General features: G+C 39.0%; 2 long non-coding RNA genes across 2 annotated transcripts; both read right to left on the reverse strand.

Moving 5' to 3' along the window:
- Nucleotides 1-127: 127 nt before the first annotated feature.
- LOC128449425 (uncharacterized) lies at nt 128-999 on the reverse strand. The gene is made up of 3 exons (XR_008339871.1): nt 920-999; nt 775-844; nt 128-657 (listed from the first exon to the last, which is right to left on the reverse strand). It is a non-coding gene; the product is annotated as an uncharacterized LOC128449425 (long non-coding RNA).
- Nucleotides 1,000-5,745: 4,746 nt separating this feature from the next.
- On the reverse strand, nt 5,746-8,980 carry LOC128449423 (uncharacterized). The gene is made up of 4 exons (XR_008339869.1): nt 8,854-8,980; nt 8,033-8,106; nt 7,895-7,930; nt 5,746-6,344 (listed from the first exon to the last, which is right to left on the reverse strand). It is a non-coding gene; the product is annotated as an uncharacterized LOC128449423 (long non-coding RNA).
- Between the last annotated feature and the right edge of the window lie 4,579 nt (nt 8,981-13,559).

Genomic DNA, 13,559 nt, shown 5'->3' on the forward strand with positions numbered 1-13,559 from the left:
CATTTCATGTGTGTGGGTTTGGATTAAGTTCACAACACTGGAAAGCACAAAAAAAACATTCAGCAGTGATTCTCAGCGTTTCTTATCTAACTGCATGTCATTTATAGATTATATAAAAAGTTAATTATACAATCATTTTACACTCACATTATTTACATTTTAAGTTTCAAAATAAGGATTTAAACCGTTTATCCCTCACATTTAGCTTTGTTCACTATTTTCTCCAGAACCTTTAATTAACAGTTTTAAATATTGATATATTATATTTTAGCTCAGTAATGTAACTTCTGTGCCTTCTTGCTAACTAGTTTTAAAATACTCCAAATGGCAACACGGTTGAACACATGAACTCTTCAGACTCTATGTGATGACTTATTGTGAATATAAACTTCCTCAGGCCCGAGGTAGCTGTAAAAAGCAGGACGAGAACATCTCGGGTCAAATCCTGACGTTAGAGTAAAGACTCTCATCTTGGTGTGAGCTGCTGGAGTCTCTGTTGGTCGTCTGACGTCGGGGCGTCGCTGTGAATCTCACCTGTGGAAAGTTCAGCTCCACTTCACCTTCACTGGTGTGGTCGTCCAATAGATTTGGAGATGTTGGTGCACGTGCAGCTGCATCACTAATGTTTTCATAGTCCTGCAGGTTCTCTGGTTCCTTCTAGGATGAGAGTGAAGGTAGTTTAAAGTTTATTTGTGCTACAATTTCTGGATTAAATTCACCTAATAGCAAAATAAACGGACTGATATAACAAAATGAGAGGTCACGGTTCCTGACCTTTTTAACTCGTGTTGGCTTGGACACCTTCGCATACACGGAGTCTTCTTCCACCTTTCTTTGCTTCTTCCTTGAAAAACAAATATGTACTGATTAATAACGACTTTGTTGGTCTGGTATTGTAACACAAAGATTAAATTCTCACTTCAGATTATTCTTAAAGTTCAGAGGAGCGTAGTTGACAGAATCCTCCTCGGTGTTTCCAGCTTGCCGTCTTGTGGGGTTTTGTGCAGAGGCAGCCTGATCAGATGCAGACAGAAAACATCAGTGATTATCAAGCAGCAACTGAATCTCTTCATGAATGCTCTAAAATGGATGCTGTACAGGTTGTCTTTTAACTAATGGCCCCAGTATACTGAGATATAAGTGTACTGATAGACAGCTACTGACAGGACACACAGTGAGAGCAGGATATGGAAGAACAAGGAGGGAAAAGCAACAGCTTGAACAGTAAAAGACACATCTGCCTGTAGAGCCAGATTAATACTGATGATAGAAGATGGAAGGCAGTAGCTCTACATGGTCAATTTGAGGGGTTGAAGATATCCTTCCTAGATCCATGATGTCCTTCGGGATGTCTACCCTCATCAAATGCTGCTAGAGACTTTGATTATTGATGATGTTTTCCTGCACGTGGCATCTATTGCACTTCTGTCCGTCCTGGGAGAGGGATCCCTCACATGTGGCTCTCTCTGAGGTTTCTACATATTTTTACCCTGTTAAAAGGGTTTTTAGTAGTTTTTCCTTACTCTTGCTGAGGGTTAAGGACAGAGGATGCCACACCCTGTTAAAGCCCTATGAGATGAATTGTAATTTGTGAATATGGGCTATACAAATGAAATTTGATTGATTGATTGATTGATCCTGATAGATTATTTTATTCGTAATTTTTAAAAATGATGTGCACATGTTGTTGTCTTGTTTCAGATCCTTGCATCGTGTTTTCTCAAAATAAAACAAATAACAGATTCTGGGACATTGGATGCTTTGTAATATCACCATTAAAACATATTTGATAACATATTATTGAAATTATGACTTTAGAGCAGGGGTTTTCAAACAGGGGTCTGCGGCCCCCTGGTGGTCCGTGACGGCATTGCAGAGGGTCTGCGAAATTAACTTTGATATTTCAACACATTTCCAGATTACTCTTGAATATCATGAAAAATATCTAAAATAAGAGAAATATATCTAAAATAATATAAAGGTGATGAGGGGAACCTTGAAACCGGCTTGGGGCTAGAAACTGCAGGTAGTTTTCCCCTGTGCATGCGTGTTAAAGAGAGATGTACAAGAGCGGTTGACATAGGTAGAAAAACTCTCAGGAGGTGTTGGAGATGTAGTTTGTGTGATGGGAATTTTTGTTTTCCCAAAACGAAGGCCCAAAAGGGCAGCATTAATAATGACAATATGAAATAAAACAAAAGAGTGAAAAACAAATACTTTGTAATGAGAAAAATGAATTGGCATAATAGCCAAAACAATTAATTGCAATAACAGTCAACTTTACCACGTTCGCTGGTTGAGAAACAATTTCTTAGGAGAGTTATAACACTTACGTCTATCGAGTAGCAGTTCTCCCAACAGAATGAATAGACAAGCTTAAATCGGGCCTAAGCACGCCCCTACAGTTGGCACAAACCATGATTGTTATTGATCACCTTTACTTTAACGTTCTCTCAACATGTCAGCTACATGTCTGTACATTTAAGTCATGAACGTTATATATTGATGTACATATGGTTCTGAGATGCAGTACAACTACAAACTGCATTTTAATTCTGTTTTCAATTCGTAAGCACTGAAAATCAACCATTTTCGTGGTTTTTTACACCGATTTTTCTTGATTTGTTAAGTAGATATATTTAGATTTGCTTTAGAGTATTTAGAAGAATCAGTAGTTTTACAGCTGTAACAGGTTAGAAGTGATGAGGCAGAGGCTTAAATATCCTGAATCTTAGACCTGTAGTCTCCTTAATCACTGTTTCCTACGATTTCAATATACATAAAGCCAATTAGATATAAATGTTGAAGTTTCAACAACTGGTTGTTAAATAATTAAAAAATCTATTGTGCTACGACACGGTTCTGACAACAGGCCACCATGACTAGACACTTTGAATTAAACTCTTTTTTAATATAAATCTTCTTGAGTTTTACTAAAGTCTCTGTTTAAAGACTGTTTTAACTTATTGTTTTCTAGTTTAAAGTGTTGTCTCAACCCGGGACTCACCTGGGGCAGATTCAAAATGCTGTAAACAAGGTTGATGTCGGTCGGAGGCCTGTGGAATATAAAAGATATGTAAGAATAAACATATGCATACAGAGTGAATGACTATTATAAATAACAGGGCAGACTTTCATTGTGCTATTCATGTCGGAGGATATAGAACATAAATGGATCCTTTGACTATAGCATGAGCAGCAGCCCATGTCTGACTCTGTCCCACATGATGATCCTTGTCCTGGGTGGGGACAGTGTGTTGAGTGGGTGTGGTCTTACGTGCTGTCTGGAAGAGGCTGGTGTTCAGGGGCGTCTGGACGACTCAACTGCTCCGAAAAACCAGAAGGGGATTTGATGTTTGTTGTTCCTTGTTGAATAGATTTTTTCCTCCTGAGTCTGAAAACATAGAGGGACATGATGTGGTTACACATGCCAGACCATCTCTGAAATGTATTTATTTAATCAAATGCACTTCTTATTCATTCACCTTAAAACTATGACGATTAAAATGATAATCATCAGGACAAATAGAGCAGGAACGATGAACTTCAGGATGTGCAGAGAGTTTCCTGTGGCTAAAAGAGAGAGAGCATCATATCGAGCTTCACCTTTGGCTACCGAACTCAAATCATTTACTCCTTGATTCTTATTGTGTGTTTGTGCGAAGGATGTAGGAAATGGGATGTACTGATGGACAACCAGAAAACATGATCTGATATAAACCTCCCACATGTCTCCTGAACAATAAAACACACAGTTATCAGACCTTGAAATTCACTCACGTTCAAACAGATGGACGGGATCAGACAAACTTTGATCTACTTCATTTTGTGCGATGCAGTAGTAGACTCCTGACTGGTTTGAGTACACTGTGTGGTTTTGATGCTTTGACACAAGTTCATCCTGTTCCTCTCCCTGACTCTTCCTGTACCATGAGTAGTTGTGAACTGGGGGAAAGCTGTGACTGAAGCAGCTCAGCATCACGGAGCTCCTCCCGTCAAGCTCCTGCTTCTCTGCCGACTCCGTGATGTGTGTGTGTTTTGGAGAAACTAGACGGGAAATTCAGGAGAAAAGACAACGTCATTTTCTGAACATCATCAAAGATCAAACATGAAATACACAACAAGTGAAGTGTCATTATTGCTGCTCTTTAAAACCAGACTGAGAAGAATGTGAAACGTATTTTCATACCAGTTAATGGGCATTGAAACAATAAAAGATTAAACAGACTGGCTTTAGATTCTCCTGATGAAACTTTTCTCTCAGCAATTTCTCTTCCTAGCAAAGGGTTAACCCTAACAGCCACTGATTTTAGGTAAGTGTTCCATTTTTTTACTTATTTCTGATCAGGTTTGCTAAACCTTATTTTGAATGACATCACATTGTGGAGTAATGTTTTCTTCTTTTTGGAACCAGCACGTCTGATCAGTATTTACTTTATACACAGTAATGTAGAATATATCCTCCTTGTTTATCCATTCACCATCACAAGTGCATCATTCTACTCACATCTGACTTTAACCTCAGCTGGCTGTGACTTTCCACTTCCAATGTCATTGGTGGCTTCACAGCTGTACAGTCCACTGTCAGAGGGACTGGCTGAATTCACCCTGAAGGTCTGAGTCTGAGTCTGTTGGATGATTTCCTCTCTCCCATCAGTCGTCTTCCTCCAGGTGACAGAGCTCACTGGTGGGTTGGACTCAGCAGAACAGCTCAGTGTCAACGACACATTTTCATTCACATCAAAACCAGGATTGGCTTGAACTGTCACATGTTTGGGACTGTCTGCAGTAACCAAAGATATAGAAAACAGAGAACTGTCAGATTTAACCACTGCTCCTAATATAATGGTCTTTATAACATAGAATAACCTGCATAATATATGTTTTTATGTTTCATCAGGATGTAAATCAAGGTAAGTTTGGAGACAGTGGATTAGGGATCACAATAACATGCAAACCTGTGAAAATAGAACATTGCATGAAACCAAAATGTATACTATAAGAAACCGTATAATTACTGGGAGTCACAAGGCTTCATATCAACATAATTATACTTTACTCTGGTGGATGAATTACAGAGATTTAAGTAAAAGTAGAAATATCGCAGAGCAAAAATACTCCATTACAAGTGTAGGCTCTGAATTCATAATTAAAATAAGCAGCAGAGTAATTTAAAGCGAGAGCAGAGGCTGACATTTCACACACAAGCTGGAAGCAGATGATCAAAGTATTTGAATTACATAAAAATCACTGGAAACATCATAGTACTTACACAGTACTTTTATGCACACTGGTTGACTCTCATCCCCTCCACCAATGAGGTTTGAGGAGCTGCAGCTGTAACAAGCTTCATCTGCTCTTTGTATTGTTAAACTCAGCATTCGTCTGTTTGTGTTCTTCCACCAAGAGTCAGTTTGTTGATTTTTGCTGCGGGACCAGGAGTAAGTCGTCGGGGCAGGATTGGCATCGGTGTCACAGGTTAACGTGAGAGAACCACCAACTTTCACTTGGTTATCAGAAGAGCCAATGACAGAAATGCTCGTCTTCCTCGGCTTATCTGGAAAAAGGACCCAAGTGAAATGACCTTTATCTCAACCACAGGTGAATCTGAAGCAGAAGATTCTTTCAGGTTAATTCACAACCCAGATAGCACACGGATGTGGGCCACTTCAGGAAATGATCGATCACTTCTGGTCTTCAAGTGGCCCTGGACAAATCTGGACCAAGACACTTGCTATGTGACTGATGGTCCACTAAGAATGTAATATTGTGAATACTATGCAGAAGATTTTAGTTCAGAATTCAAACTAAATCTATACATGAAGACAAAGTTTGGGGACAAAGCTTTTGAAACAAGAGCCCTGAGATTTAAGTTCTTACGGTTATAAATTCCTGAGGTGCTGTTGTTTCAACTATCAGAAGTAAAAATTAATGAAAAAACTGGATCACTGAAAAAATACATGAGAAGATTTTTCTGCTGCATTGACAATTTTTTTTATGGAAGATTTTTTCTGATTTGTTTGTTTAAAACATAAAGCCGCAGCTGAAACACTCACATTTCACCACCAACTCCTGCTGCTTGCTGTCCTTTGAGCCCTCAGTGTTCTGGGCACGGCAGAAGTACCAGCCAGCGTCGGATGAAGTCACAGTAAACGTGTGGTAGAGGGAGTTGCTGGTTTGTGAATAAATATTATTTTCAGTGCTTTTTAAAGACTGAGGATTTGTGTTGATCTTCATCAAGGTGAGAGTTGACTGTGGGAAACTTTCAACAGTGCAGCTGATGGTGATGGTCTGACCTTCTGTGACCTCAGAACTCATAGACAGTTTAGGTTTAGTGGGCGGGTCTGTAGAGAGGAAGCAGAATCTTCTTTAAAGAAGGCACATTATGATTTTATTGTTTTTCTTCCCTCAGTGTCAACAACACATTTTCCTTCACATCAACACCAGGTGAATCTGAGACATTTTTAATTGTTATTAAATGTATCTTCATATTTTGATGTGTTGTTACTATATATGTTATATCGGAAGCACTTTGTAACGTTGTTTTTAGAAGAGCTATTTAAATAAATCAAGTTATGACAACAGGACACTTAAGTCATGTTGAATAGTAGAAGAAAGTCGAAAAATCGCAGTACAAAATACTCCATTACAAGTATAGGCCCTGATTTCATAATTTGAATAAGCAGCACAGTAGTTTATCAGCAGTATTCATTAAGTAGCAGAGTGGCACCACGTAACATTACTGGATCATTTTTATTGATAATTTATAGATTAAATGACTTTATATAGGGTCTGGTAGTTTATTCATATTTTCCAAGCTCTACAGAACTTAATCAAATAGACACATTTAGTTTAGGTCATTCATTTCTCAGGTGCTATTGTTTCAACTGTCAGACGTAATAGTTGATAGAAAAACACATGAGAAAAGCTACTTTTGCATAAACAGATTTTTTAAAGGAAGATTTGGTTTGATCTGTTTGGTTGAAAAAAAAAGCCTGTGGGAAACTTTCAGCAGTGCAGCTGACGGTGATGGTCTGACCTTCTGTGACCTCAGACCTCATAGACAGTATAGGTTCAGTGGGCGGGTCTGTAGAGAGGAAGCAGAATCTTCTTTAAAGAAGGCACTTTATTATTTTGTTGTTGTTCTTCCCTCTAGTCTGTGTTACATATGTTTCTTGTCAATGTAAAAGTTCTCTAGAGCAAAAGATCCAACAATCTGTGGTAAAGGGAGCTCCTCTCTTGAAGCTCCTTAACTCCTCTTCATCAGTTCAGCTGATATGAATTATTGTACAAAAGGACAAAGTTGGGGGACAAAGCTTTTGAAACAAGAGCCCTGAGGCTCTGAAACAGCCTGAACGAGGACATACAGCAGACTGAGTCAGGAGGTGAAAACAAACTTTTATCTTTCTTCATTCACTGATTTTACGTAGGTCTAGTTTTCTGTTCGTTTATTTATTCTTTTATGACAGATTTTTGTAGCCAAATTGATTGTGAAACTATGAAGAGTGAAGCTTTTTGTGACAAACTGCTCTAGAGTCATAACTGATCTTGAAGAGTTCAAACCATCGACTAAAAGTGAAGCCAAAGTGTCTAGATCGCCACCTGGTGCCTGTTTGCAGTATAAATCTCACCTCATGAATTTTTGTAAATGGGACATGAACCAAACTAAAAAGTCAAAATACACATCAACTAAAATGATCTCAAAGATGCATTCTGTCTTTTTATCAATGGTTTATGTTCAAATGTCCATTTTTCATGTACGTTAGGTTAATAATTATATTTCAACCCGGAGGAGCCTTGGTTGCTCGGGCAGGAAGGACACATTTGTGTACTGATTGTAATTTTATGTATATTCTGAAACATATTTCCATATTCAGATTTGTATTGTACATACATTTAACGGGACTTCCAGGGTCACTTGTAGAAACATCTGTCGGTGAAAACACAAGTGGAGAAGTCAGTTAATCTTTAATTATGCAAATGTTGGTAAAAACACAAAACATTGTTTTAAAGTGGAGAATAAAATCCTTACGTTTTATTAGGGCCAGAAAAACCAACCACGTGACTGTCTGAGCCTCCATCTCATGTGGGACGACAACTGGATTCCTGAAACAAATTAAAAATTAAAAGTGGATAAAAACATTTAAAGATCACATAACTTTCTGTATTTACTGTAAAACGTGTGATTATAAGTTATTTTTCAGCCTGTGTCAGAATTTCCTTCTTCCTCTTTTCATTTCTTTTACTGACAGTTAGAGTTGTCTTTGTTTTGTTCCTCATGTCAAAATGGTTGTGAACTTGTGGTTTGAAAACACAAAATTCACCTCACCTCTACGCAGAATTTGTCATTTATTAAAGGAAATTAAGTGTTTTTGTTAATCCCAGAGTTCAGTTTCTTTTTTCCTTTAATAACTAAAGTATTGTTTATTTTCCTTTTTCTTTTTTAATTTTATTTGACATTAGCTACTTGTCCAACTAACTTTTATTCAAAGAACCCAAAGAACACATATACAATATGTCGACTGGAAAAATAACAGTGTATTCATTACATTTACATTTTTTAACCTTTAGTCTGAAATATACTGTTTAAAAAGTCATATCTGGTTCTTTGGGTTCATCTCAGTCTTCAGGGAACTACGACATCTGAAACCGATGTTTGAGTTTTCATTTGGAAAAAAGTTTTTCAACTGACTGGAAGAAAAAGTGTTTTAAATTATTATAAATTTTATGAAAAAAAAATCATTTTGTTTGTAATCAGTGTATCTACTGTAAATACAACTTCTGAAACACTTTATTTTACTCTAGTAGATTAACATCATGAGGAGATAAATAACCATTGAAGCTTGTTCTTACCTCAGAGGACCCACTTGTATCAGTCTGTCACACACAGCCTCACTCCGAGAATGAGACTTTACAGAAAAAGGAAGTTTTCACACTTTGAAAGGGGATGCAAAGAAATGATCATCATCCCCTGTCATGCAAACCGGAAAAACAGCTTCTTGTAGGTGTTATGATTACAGTGATAGAGTTTGCAGCTTCTCACAGTATCTGCACTCAGATGCACTTCCTCACACTTCCTCTATTAGTTGTTGTTTGTAGTGAAGTCTTGTTGATAGGCACAGAGCAGTTTTCATTACTTCATATTTATTTTGAGAATTCCTGCTCACATAGTATTCACAGTGTCTCTATTTAAAACTTCATCTAACAATGTGAAAACGTATCAAAAGGGTTTGTGGAGAGTTTAATAAACATAAAAGTGCAGGTGAACAACACGTAAACAGGAAACATCTCACACAGAGAAAAGCATTTCACTCCCCGAGAGCTGCAGCCACGATCTTCTCGGCATCGGCCGCCATTTCATCAATGGAGCCGTTCAGAGATTGCAGCATGGCGGTGAAGGAGCAGCTGGCTTAACAGGCGTGTCTGGGCATGGCCATCTCCACCAGCTTTGACGACACCGTGGCCAAGTCCTGTTCTGCCGCCGCCAGCCGCCGCTTCACTTCCCCTTTGGTGACCTCCCCTGACAGCACACAGGTCCGCAGCCCTTTAAGTCTCGGGGGTTCCACGCCTCGCTGCCGGGCCAGTCGCTCGACTGATTTGTCATCCAGGCATAGAGATAACTGAGCTTTTGTCAGGATCCACACCGCTACTCACGAGTCCACCATAGAAGCCAGCGGGGGGGGGGCGGGAACGGCAGACATCCCAACAGATAGCGACGCAGAGGCCCATCGCGGAGCTTTGAAGGCCTCCTTTTTCTGGGTGACCAGGACTGAGGTGAGCGTCGGGAGAGCCAAGAGAAGGGCTTGGGCTCGGATCTCTGGAAGGTCTTTGCCCAAGTCGTCCAACAGACTGCCCTTCCACAACTTATGACCCTTCACCTGTCTTTAGTTGTTCAGGAGAGCATGACCCAGACAAACACCTTCATCTGAAGTAACTTAATCAGCTCCATGCAGGTCCGGACCTCGCTATTATTTAAAAATGTGGGTATGTGGGCGGTGGGTGAGTGAGTAGGAGGTGGAGTGGATCATCTTCTGGTAAATATACAAGGTAACGTAGTGTTAACGTCTCCTGCTCGACCTCCAGACCGGAGTCGGTGACTTACAGGGGAGATGTCTGTTCTCCTCCCGGGCTGAAGCCGCTTCTCACTTCAGGGTTCACACCCTTCACTTTCTGCAGCACTAGAGAAATAACAGAGAAGCTGTTGTATTTATTTTCCAACACACTGTAACTGACCTTGTCCATCTTTATTCTCTCTCTCTCTCTCTCTCTCTCTCTCTCTCTCTCTCTCTCTCTCTCTCTCTCTCTCTCTCTCTCTCTCTCTCTCTTGACCACTCACTCTCTTAAACACATTGAAGCTCTACTCTTACAACACAAGGCCAATCAGTGAATTGATGAACAGAATATACTCTGCACTGTTACAATGTAAATATGTGAGCTGGGTTGTTGTGTTTCTTCACTGAGACTCAAATGAAGAGATTTCTTCAGACACACTTTCCTTTGGGAAGGAACAAGAGGCTGAAGTCAAGCCCAAGAGAGAAAGACAGAAAGGTGGTGATGATGAGAGACAAGGACCAGTGTTCCCACTGTTCCCACTCAGGGCAGTATTAGTGTTATATAACTGTGCTGTTGAATACAAAGAAAGAAAGTTCATAATTTGTTCCAACATATTTCATTTTATTTTGAGGTGTGTGGGTTTGGATTAAGTTCACAACACTGGAAAGCACAAAAAAAACATTCAGCAGTGATTCTCAGCATTTCTTGTCTAACTGCATGTAATTTATGTATATATAGATTATATAAAAAGTAGAGCTGTGAAAAATAACGCGTTAACACGTTATGATTAAATTACAGGATTAATTTGTTTGTTTTTTTTAACGCATTTAACTCTTGCCAGAAGGACCTTCCAATTCCGCCGCCTCTGCACTAGTCGCCGCTCTAATGCAGTCAGACGGCAGCTGCCATTCAAACAAACAAACAACATGGATAATTCTAATGAACCTGAGGACCTTCTGGACGGGAAGATCGTGTTCCAAAAAAAACAAAGATCGAACATTCAGTAAAACCAAGGTGATATGCACACTCTGCGAGAAGACGTTATCGTTTCACCGTAACAATACCCGCCTAACCACCGCAACGTGAAGCATGTGTTGGTCGGCGAGGGGCGTTCAAGTGGAATGCGCCAAACCAGACTCACTCGCCGGACACATTGTGCAAAAGAAGCGGTCAGCTTTACTGTCAGAGAATTTGAACAAGTTAGTTTGCCTCACCAACTGGCTAAAGAACGAGTAGCTAAGAGGGCCTTTAGAGGCATTAGATTGTATCATGGTGTGGTTAATGGTTGTGTGACAAAAAATATAAAAAATGTCAACCATCCTATGGCTAAGAAGCTCAAATAATTTCTGTTTAATTTTTAAAAAAAAGTTTTATTCAACCACACAATGGCTAAGGAACCCGAATTCTGTTTAGGATGAAGATTATATTAATGTTCCATATGGAAAAGCAATGATAACTGCTGAAGAACTGCTGAGTTGCAGCACAAAAGAAAAGTTAAAAGTCATAAATCTTGTTTTCACAAAAATATTCCGAAAAAATCGGTAATGTGATTAATCATGATTAATCCATAGAAACCTGTGATTAATTTGATTAAAAAATTTAATCATTTCACAGCCCTAATAAAAAGTTATTAATACAGTCATTTTACACTCACATTATTTACATTTTAAGTTTCAAAATAAGGATTTTAACCGTTTATCCCTCACATTTAGCTATGTTCACTATTTTCTCCAGAACCTTTAATTAACAGTTTTAAATATTGATATATTATATTTTAGCTCAGTAATGTAACTTCTGTGCCTTCTTGCTAACTAGTTTTAAAATACTCCAAATGGCAACACGGTTTAACACATGAACGCTTCAGACTCTCTGTGATGACTTATTGTGAATATAAACTTCCTCAGGCCCGAGGTAGCTGTAAAAAGCAGGACGAGAACATCTCGGGTCAAATCCTGACGTTAGAGTAAAGACTCTCATCTTGGTGTGAGCTGCTGGAGTCTCTGTTGGTCGTCTGACGTCGGGGCGTCGCTGTGAATCTCACCTGTGGAAAGTTCAGCTCCACTTCACCTTCACTGGTGTGGTCGTCAAATAGATTTGAAGATGTTGGTGCACGTGCAGCTGCATCACTAACGTCATCATAGTCCTGCAGGTTCTCTGGTTCATTCTAGGATGAGAGTGAAGGTAGTTTAAAGTTTATTTGTGCTACAATTTCTGGATTAAATTCATCTAATAGCAAAATATACGGACTGATATAAAGAAATGAGAGGTCACGGTTCCTGACCTTTTTAACTCGTGTTGGCTTGGACACCTTCGCATACACAGGGTCTTCTTCCACCTTTCTTTGCTTCTTCCTTGAAAAACAAATATCAACATGACATGTGCTGATTAATAACGACTTTGTTGTTCTGGTATTGTAACACAAAGATTAAATTCTCACTTCAGATTATTCTTAAAGTTCAGAGGAGCGTAGTTGACAGAATCCTCCTCGGTGTTTCCAGCTTGCCGTCTTGTGTGGTTTCGTGCAGAGGCAGCCTGATCAGATGCAGACAGAAAACTTCAGTGATTATCAAGCAGCAACTGAATCTCTTCATTCATGCTCTAAAATGGATGCTGTACAGGTTGTCTTTTAACTATTGGTCCCAGTATACTGAGATATAAGTGTACTGATAGACAGCTACTGACAGGGCAAACAGTGAGGACAGCATATGGAAGAACAAGGAGGGAAAAGCAACAGCTTGAACAGTACAAGACACATCTGCCTGTAGAGCCAGATTAATACTGATGATAGAAGATGGAAGGCAGTAGCTCTACATGGTCAATTTGAGGGGTTGGAGATATCCTGATAGATTATTTTATTCGTAATTTTTAAAAATGATGTGCACATGTTGTTGTCTTGTTTCAGATCCTTGCATCGTGTGTTCTCAAAATAAAACAAATAACAGATTCTGGGACTTTGGATGCTTTATAATATCACCACTAAAACATATTTGATAAAATATTATTGAAATTATGACTTTAGAGCAGGGGTTTTCAACCAGGGGTCCGCGGCCCCCTGGTGGTCCGTGACGGCATTGCATAGGGTCTGCGAAATTAACTTTGATATTTCAACACATTTCCAGATTACTCTTGAATATCATGAAAAATATCTAAAATAAGAGAAATATATCTAAAATAATATAAAGGTGATGAGGGGAACCTTGAAACCGGCTTGGGGCTAGAAACTGCAGGTAGTTCTCCCCTGTGCATGCGTGTTAAATAGAGATGTACAAGAGCGGTTGACCTAGGTAGAAAAACTCTCAGGAGGTGTTGGAGATGTAGATTGTGTGATGGGAATTTTTGTTTTCCCAAAAAGAAGGCCCAAAAGGGCAGCATTAATAATGACAATATGAATAGACAAAAGAGTGAAAAACAAATACTTTGTAATGAGAAAAATGAATTGGCATAATAGCCAAAACAATTAATTGCAATAACAGTCAACTTTACCACGTTCGCTGGTTGAGAAACAA

This window comes from Pleuronectes platessa, chromosome 10, assembly GCF_947347685.1.
Source record: "Pleuronectes platessa chromosome 10, fPlePla1.1, whole genome shotgun sequence".
In the NCBI taxonomy this organism is placed as follows: domain Eukaryota; kingdom Metazoa; phylum Chordata; class Actinopteri; order Pleuronectiformes; family Pleuronectidae; genus Pleuronectes; species Pleuronectes platessa.